General features: G+C 44.6%; 1 protein-coding gene and 28 non-coding genes across 29 annotated transcripts in view; 28 read left to right on the top strand and 1 right to left on the bottom strand.

Moving 5' to 3' along the window:
* LOC148359760 (uncharacterized) overlaps positions 1-21,049 on the bottom strand; it is a 62,112-nt gene that overhangs the window by 20,668 nt on the left and 20,395 nt on the right. The gene's annotated exons all lie outside the window — the stretch shown is intronic.
* On the top strand, positions 636-717 carry trnal-aag (transfer RNA leucine (anticodon AAG)). Its single transcript has one exon. It is a non-coding gene; the product is annotated as a tRNA-Leu (tRNA).
* trnal-aag (transfer RNA leucine (anticodon AAG)) lies at positions 2,085-2,166 on the top strand. The gene has a single exon. It is a non-coding gene; the product is annotated as a tRNA-Leu (tRNA).
* On the top strand, positions 2,979-3,060 carry trnaf-aaa (transfer RNA phenylalanine (anticodon AAA)). The gene has a single exon. It is a non-coding gene; the product is annotated as a tRNA-Phe (tRNA).
* Positions 3,533-3,614, top strand: trnal-aag (transfer RNA leucine (anticodon AAG)). Its single transcript has one exon. It is a non-coding gene; the product is annotated as a tRNA-Leu (tRNA).
* On the top strand, positions 3,875-3,956 carry trnal-cag (transfer RNA leucine (anticodon CAG)). The gene has a single exon. It is a non-coding gene; the product is annotated as a tRNA-Leu (tRNA).
* Positions 5,324-5,405, top strand: trnal-aag (transfer RNA leucine (anticodon AAG)). The gene has a single exon. It is a non-coding gene; the product is annotated as a tRNA-Leu (tRNA).
* trnaf-aaa (transfer RNA phenylalanine (anticodon AAA)) lies at positions 6,218-6,299 on the top strand. The gene has a single exon. It is a non-coding gene; the product is annotated as a tRNA-Phe (tRNA).
* trnal-aag (transfer RNA leucine (anticodon AAG)) lies at positions 6,772-6,853 on the top strand. Its single transcript has one exon. It is a non-coding gene; the product is annotated as a tRNA-Leu (tRNA).
* On the top strand, positions 7,114-7,195 carry trnal-cag (transfer RNA leucine (anticodon CAG)). The gene has a single exon. It is a non-coding gene; the product is annotated as a tRNA-Leu (tRNA).
* On the top strand, positions 8,563-8,644 carry trnal-aag (transfer RNA leucine (anticodon AAG)). Its single transcript has one exon. It is a non-coding gene; the product is annotated as a tRNA-Leu (tRNA).
* Positions 9,457-9,538, top strand: trnaf-aaa (transfer RNA phenylalanine (anticodon AAA)). The gene has a single exon. It is a non-coding gene; the product is annotated as a tRNA-Phe (tRNA).
* On the top strand, positions 10,011-10,092 carry trnal-aag (transfer RNA leucine (anticodon AAG)). The gene has a single exon. It is a non-coding gene; the product is annotated as a tRNA-Leu (tRNA).
* trnal-cag (transfer RNA leucine (anticodon CAG)) lies at positions 10,353-10,434 on the top strand. Its single transcript has one exon. It is a non-coding gene; the product is annotated as a tRNA-Leu (tRNA).
* trnal-aag (transfer RNA leucine (anticodon AAG)) lies at positions 11,801-11,882 on the top strand. The gene has a single exon. It is a non-coding gene; the product is annotated as a tRNA-Leu (tRNA).
* On the top strand, positions 12,143-12,224 carry trnal-cag (transfer RNA leucine (anticodon CAG)). Its single transcript has one exon. It is a non-coding gene; the product is annotated as a tRNA-Leu (tRNA).
* On the top strand, positions 12,485-12,566 carry trnal-cag (transfer RNA leucine (anticodon CAG)). The gene has a single exon. It is a non-coding gene; the product is annotated as a tRNA-Leu (tRNA).
* Positions 13,039-13,120, top strand: trnal-cag (transfer RNA leucine (anticodon CAG)). The gene has a single exon. It is a non-coding gene; the product is annotated as a tRNA-Leu (tRNA).
* trnal-cag (transfer RNA leucine (anticodon CAG)) lies at positions 13,381-13,462 on the top strand. The gene has a single exon. It is a non-coding gene; the product is annotated as a tRNA-Leu (tRNA).
* On the top strand, positions 13,935-14,016 carry trnal-cag (transfer RNA leucine (anticodon CAG)). The gene has a single exon. It is a non-coding gene; the product is annotated as a tRNA-Leu (tRNA).
* trnal-aag (transfer RNA leucine (anticodon AAG)) lies at positions 14,489-14,570 on the top strand. Its single transcript has one exon. It is a non-coding gene; the product is annotated as a tRNA-Leu (tRNA).
* On the top strand, positions 15,385-15,466 carry trnal-aag (transfer RNA leucine (anticodon AAG)). The gene has a single exon. It is a non-coding gene; the product is annotated as a tRNA-Leu (tRNA).
* On the top strand, positions 16,272-16,353 carry trnal-aag (transfer RNA leucine (anticodon AAG)). Its single transcript has one exon. It is a non-coding gene; the product is annotated as a tRNA-Leu (tRNA).
* Positions 17,167-17,248, top strand: trnal-cag (transfer RNA leucine (anticodon CAG)). Its single transcript has one exon. It is a non-coding gene; the product is annotated as a tRNA-Leu (tRNA).
* On the top strand, positions 18,054-18,135 carry trnal-aag (transfer RNA leucine (anticodon AAG)). Its single transcript has one exon. It is a non-coding gene; the product is annotated as a tRNA-Leu (tRNA).
* On the top strand, positions 18,396-18,477 carry trnal-cag (transfer RNA leucine (anticodon CAG)). Its single transcript has one exon. It is a non-coding gene; the product is annotated as a tRNA-Leu (tRNA).
* On the top strand, positions 18,950-19,031 carry trnal-aag (transfer RNA leucine (anticodon AAG)). Its single transcript has one exon. It is a non-coding gene; the product is annotated as a tRNA-Leu (tRNA).
* On the top strand, positions 19,504-19,585 carry trnal-aag (transfer RNA leucine (anticodon AAG)). Its single transcript has one exon. It is a non-coding gene; the product is annotated as a tRNA-Leu (tRNA).
* trnal-aag (transfer RNA leucine (anticodon AAG)) lies at positions 20,391-20,472 on the top strand. Its single transcript has one exon. It is a non-coding gene; the product is annotated as a tRNA-Leu (tRNA).

The following is a 21,049-nucleotide window of genomic DNA, read 5'->3' on the forward strand; positions in this document are numbered from 1 at the left end:
CATGTTTGGTAAACAACTCCATCTAACGTACAGCAAATGCAATTTGTTGTACTCAATTATGAAAAAAACCCTTGAAAACAGGTCAGAACGTCCGAGCGGTCTAAGGCGCTGCGTTAAGGTCGCAGTCTCTCTGGAGGCGTGGGTTCAATTCCCACTTCTGACACACAGCACAGTGGTGTACATTTTCTTACTCAAAAGGCCATGGCAGATAATGGAGGTAGACATCTAATGTGGCTGAGCTCAGTCACAGGGAGGCTGAGTAGTCAACAGCACCACTCTTCTGACACGAGTTCAAGATGATCTATGAACATACTTCAGAATGGTTCATTCCAAGTACTGAACTCTTGTTTTGGAATCAACTCGATCTAACATACAGGTCGTGCAGTTCGGTGTACTCAACTTTAAAACAGACATTGAAAACAAGTCAGAATGGCCGGGGGGTCTAAGGCGCTGCGTTCAGAGGGAGGCTGAGTAGTCAACAGCATTCCTCTGTTTACAAGAGTTCAAAATAGGCTCTGAAAATACTTCAGAATGGTTCATTCCCACTACTGAAATCATGTTTGGGAAACAACTCCATCTAACGTACAGCAAATGCAATTCAGTGTACTAAATTATGAAAAGAAGTTTGAAAACAGGTCAGAATGGCCGAGCGGTCTAAGGCACTGCGTTAAGGTCGCAGTCTCTTTAGAGGCGTGGGTTCAAATCCCACTTCTGACACACAGCACAGTGGAGTGGATTTTCTTACTCAAAAGGCCATGGCAGATAATGTAGGTAGCCATCTAATGTGGCTGAGCTCGGTCACAAGGAGGCTGAGTAGTCAGCAGCACCACTCTTCTGACACGAGTTCAAAATAATATCTAAAAGTATTTCAGAATGGTTCATTCCCAGTACTGTATTCGTGTTTTGGAATCAACTCGGTTTATCTTACAGCCCATGCAGTCCGGTGTATTTAATTGTAAAAAGGTTCTTGGTACAAGTCAGAATGTCCGAGTGGTCTAAAGCGCTGCGTTCAGATTGCAGTCTCTCTGGGGGCGTGGGTTCAATCCCACTTCTGACACACAACACAGTGGTGTACATTTTCTTACTCAAAAGGCCATGGCAGATAATGGAGCTAGACATCTAATGTGGCTGAGCTCAGTCACAGGGAGGCTGAGTAGTCAACAGCACCACTCTTCTAACATGAGTTCAAAATAATCTATGAACATACTTCAGAATGGTTCATTCCAAGTACTGAACTCTTGTTTTGGAATCAACTCGATCTAACGTACAGGTCGTGCAGTTCGGTGTACTCAACGTTAAAACAGACATTGAAAACAAGTCAGAATGCCCGGGTGGTCTAAGGCGCTGCGTTCAGAGGGAGGCTGAGTAGTCAACAGCATTCCTCTGTTTACACGAGTTCAAAATACGCTCTGAAAATACTTCAGAATGGTTCATTCCCACTACTGAAATCATGTTTGGGAAACAACTCCATCTAACGTACAGCAAATGCAATTTGTTGTACTCAATTATGAAAAAAACCCTTGAAAACAGGTCAGAACGTCCGAGCGGTCTAAGGCGCTGCGTTAAGGTCGCAGTCTCTCTGGAGGCGTGGGTTCAATTCCCACTTCTGACACACAGCACAGTGGTGTACATTTTCTTACTCAAAAGGCCATGGCAGATAATGGAGGTAGACATCTAATGTGGCTGAGCTCAGTCACAGGGAGGCTGAGTAGTCAACAGCACCACTCTTCTGACACGAGTTCAAGATGATCTATGAACATACTTCAGAATGGTTCATTCCAAGTACTGAACTCTTGTTTTGGAATCAACTCGATCTAACATACAGGTCGTGCAGTTCGGTGTACTCAACTTTAAAACAGACATTGAAAACAAGTCAGAATGGCCGGGGGGTCTAAGGCGCTGCGTTCAGAGGGAGGCTGAGTAGTCAACAGCATTCCTCTGTTTACAAGAGTTCAAAACAGGCTCTGAAAATACTTCAGAATGGTTCATTCCCACTACTGAAATCATGTTTGGGAAACAACTCCATCTAACGTACAGCAAATGCAATTCAGTGTACTAAATTATGAAAAGAAGTTTGAAAACAGGTCAGAATGGCCGAGCGGTCTAAGGCGCTGCGTTAAGGTCGCAGTCTCTTTAGAGGCGTGGGTTCAAATCCCACTTCTGACACACAGCACAGTGGTGTGGATTTTCTTACTCAAAAGGCCATGGCAGATAATGTAGGTAGCCATCTAATGTGGCTGAGCTCGGTCACAAGGAGGCTGAGTAGTCAGCAGCACCACTCTTCTGACACGAGTTCAAAATAATCTCTAAAAGTATTTCAGAATGGTTCATTCCCAGTACTGTATTCGTGTTTTGGAATCAACTCGGTTTATCTTACAGCCCATGCAGTCCGGTGTATTTAATTGTAAAAAGGTTCTTGGTACAAGTCAGAATGTCCGAGTGGTCTAAAGCGCTGCGTTCAGATTGCAGTCTCTCTGGGGGCGTGGGTTCAATCCCACTTCTGACACACAACACAGTGGTGTACATTTTCTTACTCAAAAGGCCATGGCAGACAATGGAGCTAGACATCTAATGTGGCTGAGCTCAGTCACAGGGAGGCTGAGTAGTCAACAGCACCACTCTTCTAACATGAGTTCAAAATAATCTATGAACATACTTCAGAATGGTTCATTCCAAGTACTGAACTCCTGTTTTGGAATCAACTCAATCTAACGTACAGGCCGTGCAGTTCGGTGTACTGGACTTTAAAACAGACATTGAAAACAAGTCAGAATGGCCGGGTGGTCTAAGGCGCTGCGTTCAGAGGGAGGCTGAGTAGTCAACAGCATTCCTTTGTTTACACGAGTTCAAAATAGGCTCTGAAAATACTTCAGAATGGTTCATTCCCACTACTGAAATCATGTTTGGGAAACAACTTGATCTAACGTACAGCAAATGCAATTTGTTGTACTCAATTATGAAAAAAACCTTGAAAACAGGTCAGAACGTCCGAGCGGTCTAAGGCGCTGCGTTAAAGTCGCAGTCTCTCTGGAGGCGTGGGTTCAATTCCCACTTCTGACACACAGCACAGTGGTGTACATTTTCTTACTCAAAAGGCCATGGCAGATAATGGAGGTAGACATCTAATGTGGCTGAGCTCAGTCACAGGGAGGCTGAGTAGTCAACAGCACCACTCTTCTGACACGAGTTCAAGATGATCTATGAACATACTTCAGAATGGTTCATTCCAAGTACTGAACTCTTGTTTTGGAATCAACTCGATCTAACGTACAGGTCGTGCAGTTCGGTGTACTCAACGTTAAAACAGACATTGAAAACAAGTCAGAATGCCCGGGTGGTCTAAGGCGCTGCGTTCAGAGGGAGGCTGAGTAGTCAACAGCATTCCTCTGTTTACACGAGTTCAAAATACGCTCTGAAAATACTTCGGAATGGTTCATTCCCACTACTGAAATCATGTTTGGGAAACAACTCCATCTAACGTACAGCAAATGCAATTCAGAGTACTCAATTATGGAAAACACTTTGAATACAGGTCAGAATGGCCGAGCGGTCTAAGGCGCTGCGTTAAGGTCGCAGTCTCTTTAGAGGCGTGGGTTCAAATCCCACTTCTGACACACAGCACAGTGGTGTACATTTTCTTACTCAAAAGGCCATGGCAGATAATGGAGGTAGACATCTAATGTGGCTGAGCTCAGTCACAGGGAGGCTGAGTAGTCAGCAGCACCACTCTTCTAACACGAGTTCAAAATGATCTATGAACATACTTCAGAATGGTTCATTCCAAGTACTGTATTCGTGTTTTGGAATCAACTCGTTTTACCTTACAGCCCATGCAGTCCGGTGTATTTAATTGTAAAAAGAATGTTGGGAGTAAGTCAGAATGGCCGAGTGGTCTAAGGCGCTGCGTTCAGGTCGCAGTCTCTCTGGGGGCGTGGGTTCAAATCCCACTTCTGACACAGAACACGGTGGTGTACATATTCTCATTCAATAGGCCATGGCAGATAACGGAGGTAGACATCTAATGTGGCTGAGCTCAGTCACAGGGAGGCTGAGTAGTCAGCAGCACCACTCTTCTGACACGAGTTCAAAATAATATCTAAAAGTATTTCAGAATGGTTCATTCCCAGTACTGTATTCGTGTTTTGGAATCAACTCGGTTTATCTTACAGCCCATGCAGTCCGGTGTATTTAATTGTAAAAAGGTTCTTGGTACAAGTCAGAATGTCCGAGTGGTCTAAAGCACTGCGTTCAGATTGCAGTCTCTCTGGGGGCGTGGGTTCAATCCCACTTCTGGCACACAACACAGTGGTGTACATTTTCTTACTCAAAAGGCCATGGCAGATAATGGAGCTAGACATCTAATGTGGCTGAGCTCAGTCACAGGGAGGCTGAGTAGTCAACAGCACCACTCTTCTAACATGAGTTCAAAATAATCTATGAACATACTTCAGAATGGTTCATTCCAAGTACTGAACTCTTGTTTTGGAATCAACTCGATCTAACGTACAGGTCGTGCAGTTCGGTGTACTCAACGTTAAAACAGACATTGAAAACAAGTCAGAATGCCCGGGTGGTCTAAGGCGCTGCGTTCAGAGGGAGGCTGAGTAGTCAACAGCATTCCTCTGTTTACACGAGTTCAAAATACGCTCTGAAAATACTTCAGAATGGTTCATTCCCACTACTGAAATCATGTTTGGGAAACAACTCCATCTAACGTACAGCAAATGCAATTTGTTGTACTCAATTATGAAAAAAACCCTTGAAAACAGGTCAGAACGTCCGAGCGGTCTAAGGCGCTGCGTTAAGGTCGCAGTCTCTCTGGAGGCGTGGGTTCAATTCCCACTTCTGACACACAGCACAGTGGTGTACATTTTCTTACTCAAAAGGCCATGGCAGATAATGGAGGTAGACATCTAATGTGGCTGAGCTCAGTCACAGGGAGGCTGAGTAGTCAACAGCACCACTCTTCTGACACGAGTTCAAGATGATCTATGAACATACTTCAGAATGGTTCATTCCAAGTACTGAACTCTTGTTTTGGAATCAACTCGATCTAACATACAGGTCGTGCAGTTCGGTGTACTCAACTTTAAAACAGACATTGAAAACAAGTCAGAATGGCCGGGGGGTCTAAGGCGCTGCGTTCAGAGGGAGGCTGAGTAGTCAACAGCATTCCTCTGTTTACAAGAGTTCAAAATAGGCTCTGAAAATACTTCAGAATGGTTCATTCCCACTACTGAAATCATGTTTGGGAAACAACTCCATCTAACGTACAGCAAATGCAATTCAGTGTACTAAATTATGAAAAGAAGTTTGAAAACAGGTCAGAATGGCCGAGCGGTCTAAGGCGCTGCGTTAAGGTCGCAGTCTCTTTAGAGGCGTGGGTTCAAATCCCACTTCTGACACACAGCACAGTGGTGTGGATTTTCTTACTCAAAAGGCCATGGCAGATAATGTAGGTAGCCATCTAATGTGGCTGAGCTCGGTCACAAGGAGGCTGAGTAGTCAGCAGCACCACTCTTCTGACACGAGTTCAAAATAATATCTAAAAGTATTTCAGAATGGTTCATTCCCAGTACTGTATTCGTGTTTTGGAATCAACTCGGTTTATCTTACAGCCCATGCAGTCCGGTGTATTTAATTGTAAAAAGGTTCTTGGTACAAGTCAGAATGTCCGAGTGGTCTAAAGCGCTGCGTTCAGATTGCAGTCTCTCTGGGGGCGTGGGTTCAATCCCACTTCTGACACACAACACAGTGGTGTACATTTTCTTACTCAAAAGGCCATGGCAGACAATGGAGCTAGACATCTAATGTGGCTGAGCTCAGTCACAGGGAGGCTGAGTAGTCAACAGCACCACTCTTCTAACATGAGTTCAAAATAATCTATGAACATACTTCAGAATGGTTCATTCCAAGTACTGAACTCCTGTTTTGGAATCAACTCAATCTAACGTACAGGCCGTGCAGTTCGGTGTACTGGACTTTAAAACAGACATTGAAAACAAGTCAGAATGGCCGGGTGGTCTAAGGCGCTGCGTTCAGAGGGAGGCTGAGTAGTCAACAGCATTCCTTTGTTTACACGAGTTCAAAATAGGCTCTGAAAATACTTCAGAATGGTTCATTCCCACTACTGAAATCATGTTTGGGAAACAACTTGATCTAACGTACAGCAAATGCAATTTGTTGTACTCAATTATGAAAAAAACCTTGAAAACAGGTCAGAACGTCCGAGCGGTCTAAGGCGCTGCGTTAAAGTCGCAGTCTCTCTGGAGGCGTGGGTTCAATTCCCACTTCTGACACACAGCACAGTGGTGTACATTTTCTTACTCAAAAGGCCATGGCAGATAATGGAGGTAGACATCTAATGTGGCTGAGCTCAGTCACAGGGAGGCTGAGTAGTCAACAGCACCACTCTTCTGACACGAGTTCAAGATGATCTATGAACATACTTCAGAATGGTTCATTCCAAGTACTGAACTCTTGTTTTGGAATCAACTCGATCTAACGTACAGGTCGTGCAGTTCGGTGTACTCAACGTTAAAACAGACATTGAAAACAAGTCAGAATGCCCGGGTGGTCTAAGGCGCTGCGTTCAGAGGGAGGCTGAGTAGTCAACAGCATTCCTCTGTTTACACGAGTTCAAAATACGCTCTGAAAATACTTCGGAATGGTTCATTCCCACTACTGAAATCATGTTTGGGAAACAACTCCATCTAACGTACAGCAAATGCAATTCAGAGTACTCAATTATGGAAAACACTTTGAATACAGGTCAGAATGGCCGAGCGGTCTAAGGCGCTGCGTTAAGGTCGCAGTCTCTTTAGAGGCGTGGGTTCAAATCCCACTTCTGACACACAGCACAGTGGTGTACATTTTCTTACTCAAAAGGCCATGGCAGATAATGGAGGTAGACATCTAATGTGGCTGAGCTCAGTCACAGGGAGGCTGAGTAGTCAGCAGCACCACTCTTCTAACACGAGTTCAAAATGATCTATGAACATACTTCAGAATGGTTCATTCCAAGTACTGTATTCGTGTTTTGGAATCAACTCGTTTTACCTTACAGCCCATGCAGTCCGGTGTATTTAATTGTAAAAAGAATGTTGGGAATAAGTCAGAATGGCCGAGTGGTCTAAGGCGCTGCGTTCAGGTCGCAGTCTCTCTGGGGGCGTGGGTTCAAATCCCACTTCTGACACAGAACACGGTGGTGTACATATTCTCATTCAATAGGCCATGGCAGATAACGGAGGTAGACATCTAATGTGGCTGAGCTCAGTCACAGGGAGGCTGAGTAGTCAGCAGCACCACTCTTCTGACACGAGTTCAAAATAATATCTAAAAGTATTTCAGAATGGTTCATTCCCAGTACTGTATTCGTGTTTTGGAATCAACTCGGTTTATCTTACAGCCCATGCAGTCCGGTGTATTTAATTGTAAAAAGGTTCTTGGTACAAGTCAGAATGTCCGAGTGGTCTAAAGCGCTGCGTTCAGATTGCAGTCTCTCTGGGGGCGTGGGTTCAATCCCACTTCTGGCACACAACACAGTGGTGTACATTTTCTTACTCAAAAGGCCATGGCAGATAATGGAGCTAGACATCTAATGTGGCTGAGCTCAGTCACAGGGAGGCTGAGTAGTCAACAGCACCACTCTTCTAACATGAGTTCAAAATAATCTATGAACATACTTCAGAATGGTTCATTCCAAGTACTGAACTCTTGTTTTGGAATCAACTCGATCTAACGTACAGGTCGTGCAGTTCGGTGTACTCAACGTTAAAACAGACATTGAAAACAAGTCAGAATGCCCGGGTGGTCTAAGGCGCTGCGTTCAGAGGGAGGCTGAGTAGTCAACAGCATTCCTCTGTTTACACGAGTTCAAAATACGCTCTGAAAATACTTCAGAATGGTTCATTCCCACTACTGAAATCATGTTTGGGAAACAACTCCATCTAACGTACAGCAAATGCAATTTGTTGTACTCAATTATGAAAAAAACCCTTGAAAACAGGTCAGAACGTCCGAGCGGTCTAAGGCGCTGCGTTAAGGTCGCAGTCTCTCTGGAGGCGTGGGTTCAATTCCCACTTCTGACACACAGCACAGTGGTGTACATTTTCTTACTCAAAAGGCCATGGCAGATAATGGAGGTAGACATCTAATGTGGCTGAGCTCAGTCACAGGGAGGCTGAGTAGTCAACAGCACCACTCTTCTGACACGAGTTCAAGATGATCTATGAACATACTTCAGAATGGTTCATTCCAAGTACTGAACTCTTGTTTTGGAATCAACTCGATCTAACATACAGGTCGTGCAGTTCGGTGTACTCAACTTTAAAACAGACATTGAAAACAAGTCAGAATGGCCGGGGGGTCTAAGGCGCTGCGTTCAGAGGGAGGCTGAGTAGTCAACAGCATTCCTCTGTTTACAAGAGTTCAAAATAGGCTCTGAAAATACTTCAGAATGGTTCATTCCCACTACTGAAATCATGTTTGGGAAACAACTCCATCTAACGTACAGCAAATGCAATTCAGTGTAGTAAATTATGAAAAGAAGTTTGAAAACAGGTCAGAATGGCCGAGCGGTCTAAGGCGCTGCGTTAAGGTCGCAGTCTCTTTAGAGGCGTGGGTTCAAATCCCACTTCTGACACACAGCACAGTGGTGTGGATTTTCTTACTCAAAAGGCCATGGCAGATAATGTAGGTAGCCATCTAATGTGGCTGAGCTCGGTCACAAGGAGGCTGAGTAGTCAGCAGCACCACTCTTCTGACACGAGTTCAAAATAATATCTAAAAGTATTTCAGAATGGTTCATTCCCAGTACTGTATTCGTGTTTTGGAATCAACTCGGTTTATCTTACAGCCCATGCAGTCCGGTGTATTTAATTGTAAAAAGGTTCTTGGTACAAGTCAGAATGTCCGAGTGGTCTAAAGCGCTGCGTTCAGATTGCAGTCTCTCTGGGGGCGTGGGTTCAATCCCACTTCTGACACACAACACAGTGGTGTACATTTTCTTACTCAAAAGGCCATGGCAGACAATGGAGCTAGACATCTAATGTGGCTGAGCTCAGTCACAGGGAGGCTGAGTAGTCAACAGCACCACTCTTCTAACATGAGTTCAAAATAATCTATGAACATACTTCAGAATGGTTCATTCCAAGTACTGAACTCCTGTTTTGGAATCAACTCAATCTAACGTACAGGCCGTGCAGTTCGGTGTACTGGACTTTAAAACAGACATTGAAAACAAGTCAGAATGGCGGGGTGGTCTAAGGCGCTGCGTTCAGAGGGAGGCTGAGTAGTCAACAGCATTCCTTTGTTTACACGAGTTCAAAATAGGCTCTGAAAATACTTCAGAATGGTTCATTCCCACTACTGAAATCATGTTTGGGAAACAACTTGATCTAACGTACAGCAAATGCAATTTGTTGTACTCAATTATGAAAAAAACCTTGAAAACAGGTCAGAACGTCCGAGCGGTCTAAGGCGCTGCGTTAAAGTCGCAGTCTCTCTGGAGGCGTGGGTTCAATTCCCACTTCTGACACACAGCACAGTGGTGTACATTTTCTTACTCAAAAGGCCATGGCAGATAATGGAGGTAGACATCTAATGTGGCTGAGCTCAGTCACAGGGAGGCTGAGTAGTCAACAGCACCACTCTTCTGACACGAGTTCAAGATGATCTATGAACATACTTCAGAATGGTTCATTCCAAGTACTGAACTCTTGTTTTGGAATCAACTCGATCTAACGTACAGGTCGTGCAGTTCGGTGTACTCAACGTTAAAACAGACATTGAAAACAAGTCAGAATGCCCGGGTGGTCTAAGGCGCTGCGTTCAGAGGGAGGCTGAGTAGTCAACAGCATTCCTCTGTTTACACGAGTTCAAAATACGCTCTGAAAATACTTCGGAATGGTTCATTCCCACTACTGAAATCATGTTTGGGAAACAACTCCATCTAACGTACAGCAAATGCAATTCAGAGTACTCAATTATGGAAAACACTTTGAATACAGGTCAGAATGGCCGAGCGGTCTAAGGCGCTGCGTTAAGGTCGCAGTCTCTTTAGAGGCGTGGGTTCAAATCCCACTTCTGACACACAGCACAGTGGTGTACATTTTCTTACTCAAAAGGCCATGGCAGATAATGGAGGTAGACATCTAATGTGGCTGAGCTCAGTCACAGGGAGGCTGAGTAGTCAGCAGCACCACTCTTCTAACACGAGTTCAAAATGATCTATGAACATACTTCAGAATGGTTCATTCCAAGTACTGTATTCGTGTTTTGGAATCAACTCGTTTTACCTTACAGCCCATGCAGTCCGGTGTATTTAATTGTAAAAAGAATGTTGGGAATAAGTCAGAATGGCCGAGTGGTCTAAGGCGCTGCGTTCAGGTCGCAGTCTCTCTGGGGGCGTGGGTTCAAATCCCACTTCTGACACAGAACACGGTGGTGTACATATTCTCATTCAATAGGCCATGGCAGATAACGGAGGTAGACATCTAATGTGGCTGAGCTCAGTCACAGGGAGGCTGAGTAGTCAGCAGCACCACTCTTCTGACACGAGTTCAAAATAATATCTAAAAGTATTTCAGAATGGTTCATTCCCAGTACTGTATTCGTGTTTTGGAATCAACTCGGTTTATCTTACAGCCCATGCAGTCCGGTGTATTTAATTGTAAAAAGGTTCTTGGTACAAGTCAGAATGTCCGAGTGGTCTAAAGCGCTGCGTTCAGATTGCAGTCTCTCTGGGGGCGTGGGTTCAATCCCACTTCTGGCACACAACACAGTGGTGTACATTTTCTTACTCAAAAGGCCATGGCAGATAATGGAGCTAGACATCTAATGTGGCTGAGCTCAGTCACAGGGAGGCTGAGTAGTCAACAGCACCACTCTTCTAACATGAGTTCAAAATAATCTATGAACATACTTCAGAATGGTTCATTCCAAGTACTGAACTCCTGTTTTGGAATCAACTCAATCTAACGTACAGGCCGTGCAGTTCGGTGTACTGGACTTTAAAACAGACATTGAAAACAAGTCAGAATGGCCGGGTGGTCTAAGGCGCTGCGTTCAGAGGGAGGCTGAGTAGTCAACAGCATTCCTTTGTTTACACGAGTTCAAAATAGGCTCTGAAAATACTTCAGAATGGTTCATTCCCACTACTGAAATCATGTTTGGGAAACAACTTGATCTAACGTACAGCAAATGCAATTTGTTGTACTCAATTATGAAAAAAACCTTGAAAACAGGTCAGAACGTCCGAGCGGTCTAAGGCGCTGCGTTAAGGTCGCAGTCTCTCTGGAGGCGTGGGTTCAATTCCCACTTCTGACACACAACACAGTGGTGTACATTTTCTTACTCAAAAGGCCATGGCAGATAATGGAGGTAGACATCTAATGTGGCTGAGCTCAGTCACAGGGAGGCTGAGTAGTCAACAGCACCACTCTTCTGACACGAGTTCAAGATGATCTATGAACATACTTCAGAATGGTTCATTCCAAGTACTGAACTCTTGTTTTGGAATCAACTCGATCTAACGTACAGGTCGTGCAGTTCGGTGTACTCAACGTTAAAACAGACATTGAAAACAAGTCAGAATGCCCGGGTGGTCTAAGGCGCTGCGTTCAGAGGGAGGCTGAGTAGTCAACAGCATTCCTCTGTTTACACGAGTTCAAAATACGCTCTGAAAATACTTCGGAATGGTTCATTCCCACTACTGAAATCATGTTTGGGAAACAACTCCATCTAACGTACAGCAAATGCAATTCAGAGTACTGAATTATGGAAAAAACTTTGAACACAGGTCAGAATGGCCGAGCGGTCTAAGGCGCTGCGTTAAGATCGCAGTCTCTTTAGAGGCGTGGGTTCAAATCCCTCTTCTGACACACAGCACAGTGGTGTACATTTTCTTACTCAAAAGGCCATGGCAGATAATGGAGGTAGACATCTAATGTGGCTGAGCTCAGTCACAGGGAGGCTGAGTAGTCAGCAGCACCACTCTTCTAACACGAGTTCAAAATGATCTATGAACATACTTCAGAATGGTTCATTCCAAGTACTGTATTCGTGTTTTGGAATCAACTCGTTTTACCTTACAGCCCATGCAGTCCGGTGTATTTAATTGTAAAAAGAATGTTGGGAATAAGTCAGAATGGCCGAGTGGTCTAAGGCGCTGCGTTCAGGTCGCAGTCTCTCTGGGGGCGTGGGTTCAAATCCCACTTCTGACACAGAACACGGTGGTGTACATATTCTCATTCAATAGGCCATGGCAGATAACGGAGGTAGACATCTAATGTGGCTGAGCTCAGTCACAGGGAGGCTGAGTAGTCAGCAGCACCACTCTTCTGACACGCGTTCAAAATAATCTCTAAAAGTACTTCAGAATGGTTCATTCCCAATACTGTATTCGTGTTTTGGAATCAACTAGTTTTACCTTACAGCCCATGCAGTCCGGTGTATTTAATTGTAAAAATATTCTTGGGAATAAGTCAGAATGGCCGAGTGGTCTAAGGCGCTGCGTCCAGGTCGCAGTCTCTCTGGGGGCGTGGGTTCAAATCCCACTTCTGACACACAGCACAGTGGTGTACATTTTCTTACTCAAAAGGCCATGGCAGATAATGGAGGTAGACATCTAATGTGGCTGAGCTCGGTCACAGGGAGGATGAGTAGTCAACAGCACCACTCTTCTAACACGAGTTCAAAATGATCTATGAACATACTTCAGAATGGTTCATTCCAAGTACTGAACTCTTGTTTTGGAATCAACTCGATCTAACGTACAGGTCGTGCAGTTCGGTGTACTCAACTTTAAAACAGACATTGAAAACAAGTCAGAATGCCCGGGTGGTCTAAGGCGCTGCCTTCAGAGGGAGGCTGAGTAGTCAACAGCATTCCTCTGTTTACACGAGTTCAAAATACGCTCTGAAAATACTTCAGAATGGTTCATTCCCACTACTGTATTCGTGTTTTGGAATCAACTCGTTTTACCTTACAGCCCATGCAGTCCGGTGTATTTAATTGTAAAAAAATTCTTGGGAATAAGTCAGAATGGCCGAGTGGTCTAAGGCGCTGCGTTCAGGTCGCAGTCTCTCTAGAGGCGTGGGTTCAAATCCCACTTCTGACACACAGCACAGTGGTGAACATTTTCTTACTCAAAAGGCCATGGCAGATAATGGAGGTAGACATCTAATGTGGCTGAGGTCAGTCACAGGGACGCTGAGTAGTCAGCAGCACCACTCTTCTGACACGAGTTCAAAATAATCTCTAAAAGTACTTCAGAATGGTTCATTCCCAATACTGTATTCGTGTTTTGGAATCAACTCATTTTACCTTACAGCCCATGCAGTCCGGTGTATTTAATTGTAAAAAGGTTCTTAGTAATAAGTCAGAATGGCCGAGTGGTCTAAGGCGCTGCGTTCAGGTTGCAGTCTCTCTGGGGGCGTGGGTTCAAATCCCACTTCTGACACAGAACACGGTGGTGTACATTTTCTTACTCAAAAGGCCATGGCAGATAATGGAGGTAAACATCTAATGTGGCTGAGCTCGGTCACAGGGAGGCTGAGTAGTCAACAGCACCACTCTTCTAACACGAGTTCAAAATGATCTATGAACATACTTCAGAATGGTTCATTCCAAGTACTGAAGTCTTGTTTTGGAATCAACTCGATCTAACGTACAGGTCGTGCAGTTCGGTGTACTCAACTTTAAAACAGACATTGAAAACAAGTCAGAATGCCCGGGTGGTCTAAGGCGCTGCGTTCAGAGGGAGGCTGAGTAGTCCACAGCTCTCCTCTGTTTACACGAGTTCAAAATAGGCTCTGAAAATACTTCAGTATGGTTCATTCCCATTACTGAAATCATGTTTGGGAAACAACCTGATCTAACGTACAGCATATGCAATTCAGTGTAATAAATTATGAAAAGATCCTTGAAAACAGGTCAGAATGGCCGAGCGGTCTAAGGCGCTGCGTTCAGGTCGCAGTCTCTCTGGAGACGTGGGTTCAAATCCCACTTCTGACACACAGCACAGTGGTGTACATTTTCTTACTCAAAAGGCCATGGCAGATAATGGAGGTAGACATCTAATGTGGCTGAGCTCGGTCACAGGGAGGCTGAGTAGTCAACAGCACCATTCTTCTAACACGAGTTCAAAATGATCTATGAACAAACTTCAGAATGGTTCATTCCAAGTACTGAACTCGTGTTTTGGAATCAACTCAATCTAACATACAGGCCGTGCAGTTCGGTGTACTCAACTTTAAAACAGACATTGAAAACAAGTCAGAATGGCCGGGAGTTCTAAGGCGCTGCGTTCAGAGGGAGGCTGAGTAGTCAACAGCATTCCTCTGTTTACACGAGTTCAAAATAGGCTCTGAAAATACTTCAGAATGGTTCATTCCCACGACTGAAATCATGTTTGGGAAACAACTCCATCTAACGTACAGCGGATGCAATTCAGTGTACTAAATTATGCAAAGATGTTTGAAAACAGGTCAGAATGGCCGAGCGGTCTAAGGCGCTGCGTTAAGGTCGCAGTCTCTCTAGAGGCGTGGGTTCAAATCCCACTTCTGACAAACAGCACAGTGGTGTACATTTTCTTACTCAAAAGGCCATGGCAGATAATGGAGGTAGACATCTAATGTGGCTGAGCTCAGTCACAGGGAGGCTGAGTAGTCAGCAGCACCACTCTTCTGACACGAGTTCAAAATAATCTCTAAAAGTACTTCAGAATGGTTCATTCCCAATACTGTATTCGTGTTTTGGAATCAACTCGTTTTACCTTACAGCCCATGCAGTCCGGTGTATTTAATTGTAAAAAGGTTGTTGGGAATAAGGCAGAATGGCTGAGTGGTCTAAGGCGCTGCGTTCAGGTCGCAGTCTCTCTGGAGGCGTGGGTTCAAATCCCACTTCTGACACACAGCACAGTGGTGTACATTTTCTTCCTCAAAAGGCCATGGCAGATAATGGAGGTAGACATCTAATGTGGCTGAGCTCGGTCACAGGGAGGCTGAGTAGTCAACAGCACCATTCTTCAAACGCGAGTTCAAAATGATCTATGAACATACTTCAGAATGGTTCATTCCAAGTACTGAACTCGTGTTTTGGAATCAACTCAATCTAACATACAGGCCGTGCAGTTCGGTGTACTCAACTTTAAAACAGACATTGAAAACAAGTCAGAATGGCCGGGAGTTCTAAGGCGCTGCGTTCAGAGGGAGGCTGAGTAGTCAACAGCATTCCTCTGTTTACACGAGTTCAAAATAGGCTCTGAAAATACTTCAGAATGGTTCATTCCCACGACTGAAATCATGTTTGGGAAACAACTCCATCTCACGTACAGCGGATGCAATTCAGTGTACTAAATTATGAAAAGAAGATTGAAAACAGGTCAGAATGGCCGAGCGGTCTAAGGCGCTGCGTTAAGGTCGCAGTCTCTCTAGAGGCGTGGGTTCAAATCCCACTTCTGACAAACAGCACAGTGGTGTACATTTTCTTACTCAAAAGGCCAGGGCAGATAATGGAGGTAGACATCTAATGTGGCTGAGCTCAGTCACAGGGAGGCTGAGTAGTCAGCAGCACCACTCTTCTGACACGAGTTCAAAATAATCTCTAAAAGTACTTCAGAATGGTTCATTGCCAATACTGTATTCGTGTTTTGGAATCAACTCGTTTTACCTTACAGCCCATGCAGTCCGGTGTATTTAATTGTAAAAAGGTTGTTGGGAATAAGGCAGAATGGCTGAGTGGTCTAAGGCGCTGCGTTCAGGTCGCAGTCCCTCTGGAGGCGTGGGTTCAAATCCCACTTCTGACACACAGCACAGTGGTGTACATTTTCTTACTCAAAAGGCCATGGCAGATAATGGAGGTAGACATCTAATGTGGCTGAGCTCGGTCACAGGGAGGCTGAGTAGTCAACAGCACCATTCTTCTAACACGAGTTCAAAATGATCTATGAACATACTTCAGAATGGTTCATTCCAAGTACTGAACTCCTGTTTTGGAATCAACTCAATCTAACATACAGTTCGGTGTACTCAACTTTAAAACAGACATTGAAAACAAGTCAGAATGGCCGGGAGTTCAAAGGCGCTGCGTTCAGAGGGAGGCTGAGTAGTCAACAGCATTCCTCTGTTTACACGAGTTCAAAATAGGCTCTGAAAATACTTCAGAATGGTTCATTCCCACGACTGAAATCATGTTTGGGAAACAACTCCATCTAACGTACAGCGGATGCAATTCAGTGTACTAAATTATGAAAAGAAGTTTGAAAACAGGTCAGAATGGCCGAGCGGTCTAAGGCGCTGCGTTAAGGTCGCAGTCTCTCTAGAGGCGTGGGTTCAAATCCCACTTCTGACAAACAGCACAGTGGTGTACATTTTCTTACTCAAAAGGCCATGGCAGATAATGGAGGTAGACATCTAATGTGGCTGAGCTCAGTCACAGGGAGGCTGAGTAGTCAACAGCACCATTCTTCTAACACGAGTTCAAAATGATCTATGAACATACTTCAGAATGGTTCATTCCAAGTACTGAACTCGTGTTTTGGAATCAACTCAATCTAACATACAGGCCGTGCAGTTCGGTGTACTCAACTTTAAAACAGACATTGAAAACAAGTCAGAATGGCCGGGAGTTCTAAGGCGCTGCGTTCAGAGGGAGGCTGAGTAGTCAACAGCATTCCTCTGTTTACACGAGTTCAAAATAGGCTCTGAAAATACTTCAGAATGGTTCATTCCCACGACTGAAATCATGTTTGGGAAACAACTCCATCTAACGTACAGCGGATGCAATTCAGTGTACTAAATTATGAAAAGATGTTTGAAAACAGGTCAGAATGGCCGAGCGGTCTAAGGCACTGCGTTAAGGTCGCAGTCTCTCTAGAGGCGTGGGTTCAAATCCCACTTCTGACTACAGCACAGTGGTGTACATTTTCTTACTCAAAAGGCCATGGCAGATAATGGAGGTAGACATCTAACTTGGCTGAGCTCGGTCACAGGGACGCTGAGTAGTCAGCAGCACCACTCTTCTGACACGAGTTCAAAATAATCTCTAAAAGTACTTCAGAATGGTTCATTCCCAATACTGTATTCGTGTTTTGGAATCAACTCGTTTTACCTTACAGCCCATGCAGTCCGGTGTATTTAATTGTAAAAAGGTTGTTGGGAATAAGGCAGAATGGCTGAGTGGTCTAAGGCGCTGCGTTCAGGTCGCAGTCTCTCTGGAGGCGTGGGTTCAAATCCCACTTCTGACACACAGCACAGTGGTGTACATTTTCTTCCTCAAAAGGCCATGGCAGATAATGGAGGTAGACATCTAATGTGGCTGAGCTCGGTCACAGGGAGGCTGAGTAGTCAGCAGCACCACTCTTCTGACACGAGTTCAAAATAATCTCTAAAAGTACTTCAGAATGGTTCATTCCCAATACTGTATTCGTGTTTTGGAATCAACTCGTTTTACCTTACAGCACATGCAGTCCGGTGTATTTAATTGTAAAAAGGTTGTTGGGAATAAGGCAGAATGGCTGAGTGGTCTAAGGCGCTGCGTTCAGGTCGCAGTCCCTCTGGAGGCGTGGGTTCAAATCCCACTTCTGACACACAGCACAGTGGTGTACATTTTCTTACTCAAAAGGCCATGGCAGATAATGGAGGTAGACATCTAATGTGGCTGAGCTCGGTCACAGGGAGGCTGAGTAGTCAACAGCACCATTCTTCTAACACGAGTTCAAAATGATCTATGAACATACTTCAGAATGGTTCATTCCAAGTACTGAACTCCTGTTTTGGAATCAACTCAATCTAACATACAGTTCGGTGTACTCAACTTTAAAACAGACATTGAAAACAAGTCAGAATGGCCGGGAGTTCAAAGGCGCTGCGTTCAGAGGGAGGCTGAGTAGTCAACAGCATTCCTCTGTTTACACGAGTTCAAAATAGGCTCTGAAAATACTTCAGAATGGTTCATTCCCACGACTGAAATCATGTTTGGGAAACAACTCCATCTAACGTACAGCGGATGCAATTCAGTGTACTAAATTATGAAAAGAAGTTTGAAAACAGGTCAGAATGGCCGAGCGGTCTAAGGCGCTGCGTTAAGGTCGCAGTCTCTCTAGAGGCGTGGGTTCAAATCCCACTTCTGACAAACAGCACAGTGGTGTACATTTTCTTACTCAAAAGGCCATGGCAGATAATGGAGGTAGACATCTAATGTGGCTGAGCTCAGTCACAGGGAGGCTGAGTAGTCAACAGCACCACTCTTCTGACACGAGTTCAAAATAATCTCTAAAAGTACTTCAGAATGGTTCATTCCCAATACTGTATTCGTGTTTTGGAATCAACTCGTTTTACCTTACAGCCCATGCAGTCCGGTGTATTTAATTGTAAAAAGGTTGTTGGGAATAAGGCAGAATGGCTGAGTGGTCTAAGGCGCTGCGTTCAGGTCGCAGTCTCTCTGGAGGCGTGGGTTCAAATCCCACTTCTGACACACAGCACAGTGGTGTACATTTTCTTCCTCAAAAGGCCATGGCAGATAATGGAGGTAGACATCTAATGTGGCTGAGCTCGGTCACAGGGAGGCTGAGTAGTCAACAGCACCATTCTTCAAACGCGAGTTCAAAATGATCTATGAACATACTTCAGAATGGTTCATTCCAAGTACTGAACTCGTGTTTTGGAATCAACTCAATCTAACGTACAGGCCGTGCAGTTCGGTGTACTCAACTTTAAAACAGACATTGAAAACAAGTCAGAATGGCCGGGAGTTCTAAGGCGCTGCGTTCAGAGGGAGGCTGAGTAGTCAACAGCATTCCTCTGTTTACACGAGTTCAAAATAGGCTCTGAAAATACTTCAGAATGGTTCATTCCCACGACTGAAATCATGTTTGGGAAACAACTCCATCTAACGTACAGCGGATGCAATTCAGTGTACTAAATTATGAAAAGAAGATTGAAAACAGGTCAGAATGGCCGAGCGGTCTAAGGCGCTGCGTTAAGGTCGCAGTCTCTCTAGAGGCGTGGGTTCAAATCCCACTTCTGACAAACAGCACAGTGGTGTACATTTTCTTACTCAAAAGGCCAGGGCAGATAATGGAGGTAGACATCTAATGTGGCTGAGCTCGGTCACAGGGAGGCTGAGTAGTCAACAGCACCATTCTTCAAACGCGAGTTCAAAATGATCTATGAACATACTTCAGAATGGTTCATTCCAAGTACTGAACTCGTGTTTTGGAATCAACTCAATCTAACATACAGGCCGTGCAGTTCGGTGTACTCAACTTTAAAACAGACATTGAAAACAAGTCAGAATGGCCGGGAGTTCTAAGGCGCTGCGTTCAGAGGGAGGCTGAGTAGTCAACAGCATTCCTCTGTTTACACGAGTTCAAAATAGGCTCTGAAAATACTTCAGAATGGTTCATTCCCACGACTGAAATCATGTTTGGGAAACAACTCCATCTAACGTACAGCGGATGCAATTCAGTGTACTAAATTATGAAAAGAAGATTGAAAACAGGTCAGAATGGCCGAGCGGTCTAAGGCGCTGCGTTAAGGTCGCAGTCTCTCTAGAGGCGTGGGTTCAAATCCCACTTCTGACAAACAGCACAGTGGTGTACATTTTCTTACTCAAAAGGCCAGGGCAGATAATGGAGGTAGACATCTAATGTGGCTGAGCTCAGTCACAGGGAGGCTGAGTAGTCAGCAGCACCACTCTTCTGACACGAGTTCAAAATAATCTCTAAAAGTACTTCAGAATGGTTCATTGCCAATACTGTATTCGTGTTTTGGAATCAACTCGTTTTACCTTACAGCCCATGCAGTCCGGTGTATTTAATTGTAAAAAGGTTGTTGGGAATAAGGCAGAATGGCTGAGTGGTCTAAGGCGCTGCGTTCAGGTCGCAGTCCCTCTGGAGGCGTGGGTTCAAATCCCACTTCTGACACACAGCACAGTGGTGTACATTTTCTTACTCAAAAGGCCATGGCAGATAATGGAGGTAGACATCTAATGTGGCTGAGCTCGGTCACAGGGAGGCTGAGTAGTCAACAGCACCATTCTTCTAACACGAGTTCAAAATGATCTATGAACATACTTCAGAATGGTTCATTCCAAGTACTGAACTCCTGTTTTGGAATCAACTCAATCTAACATACAGTTCGGTGTACTCAACTTTAAAACAGACATTGAAAACAAGTCAGAATGGCCGGGAGTTCAAAGGCGCTGCGTTCAGAGGGAGGCTGAGTAGTCAACAGCATTCCTCTGTTTACACGAGTTCAAAATAGGCTCTGAAAATACTTCAGAATGGTTCATTCCCACGACTGAAATCATGTTTGGGAAACAACTCCATCTAACGTACAGCGGATGCAATTCAGTGTACTAAATTATGAAAAGAAGTTTGAAAACAGGTCAGAATGGCCGAGCGGTCTAAGGCGCTGCGTTAAGGTCGCAGTCTCTCTAGAGGCGTGGGTTCAAATCCCACTTCTGACAAACAGCACAGTGGTGTACATTTTCTTACTCAAAAGGCCATGGCAGATAATGGAGGTAGACATCTAATGTGGCTGAGCTCAGTCACAGGGAGGCTGAGTAGTCAACAGCACCATTCTTCTAACACGAGTTCAAAATGATCTATGAACATACTTCAGAATGGTTCATTCCAAGTACTGAACTCGTGTTTTGGAATCAACTCAATCTAACATACAGGCCGTGCAGTTCGGTGTACTCAACTTTAAAACAGACATTGAAAACAAGTCAGAATGGCCGGGAGTTCTAAGGCGCTGCGTTCAGAGGGAGGCTGAGTAGTCAACAGCATTCCTCTGTTTACACGAGTTCAAAATAGGCTCTGAAAATACTTCAGAATGGTTCATTCCCACGACTGAAATCATGTTTGGGAAACAACTCCATCTAACGTACAGCGGATGCAATTCAGTGTACTAAATTATGAAAAGATGTTTGAAAACAGGTCAGAATGGCCGAGCGGTCTAAGGCACTGCGTTAAGGTCGCAGTCTCTCTAGAGGCGTGGGTTCAAATCCCACTTCTGACTACAGCACAGTGGTGTACATTTTC

This window comes from Urocampus carinirostris, chromosome 9 (genome assembly GCF_059441175.1).
Source record: "Urocampus carinirostris isolate Australia breed hairy pipefish chromosome 9, RoL_Ucar_1.0, whole genome shotgun sequence".
Taxonomy (NCBI): Eukaryota; Metazoa; Chordata; class Actinopteri; order Syngnathiformes; family Syngnathidae; genus Urocampus; species Urocampus carinirostris.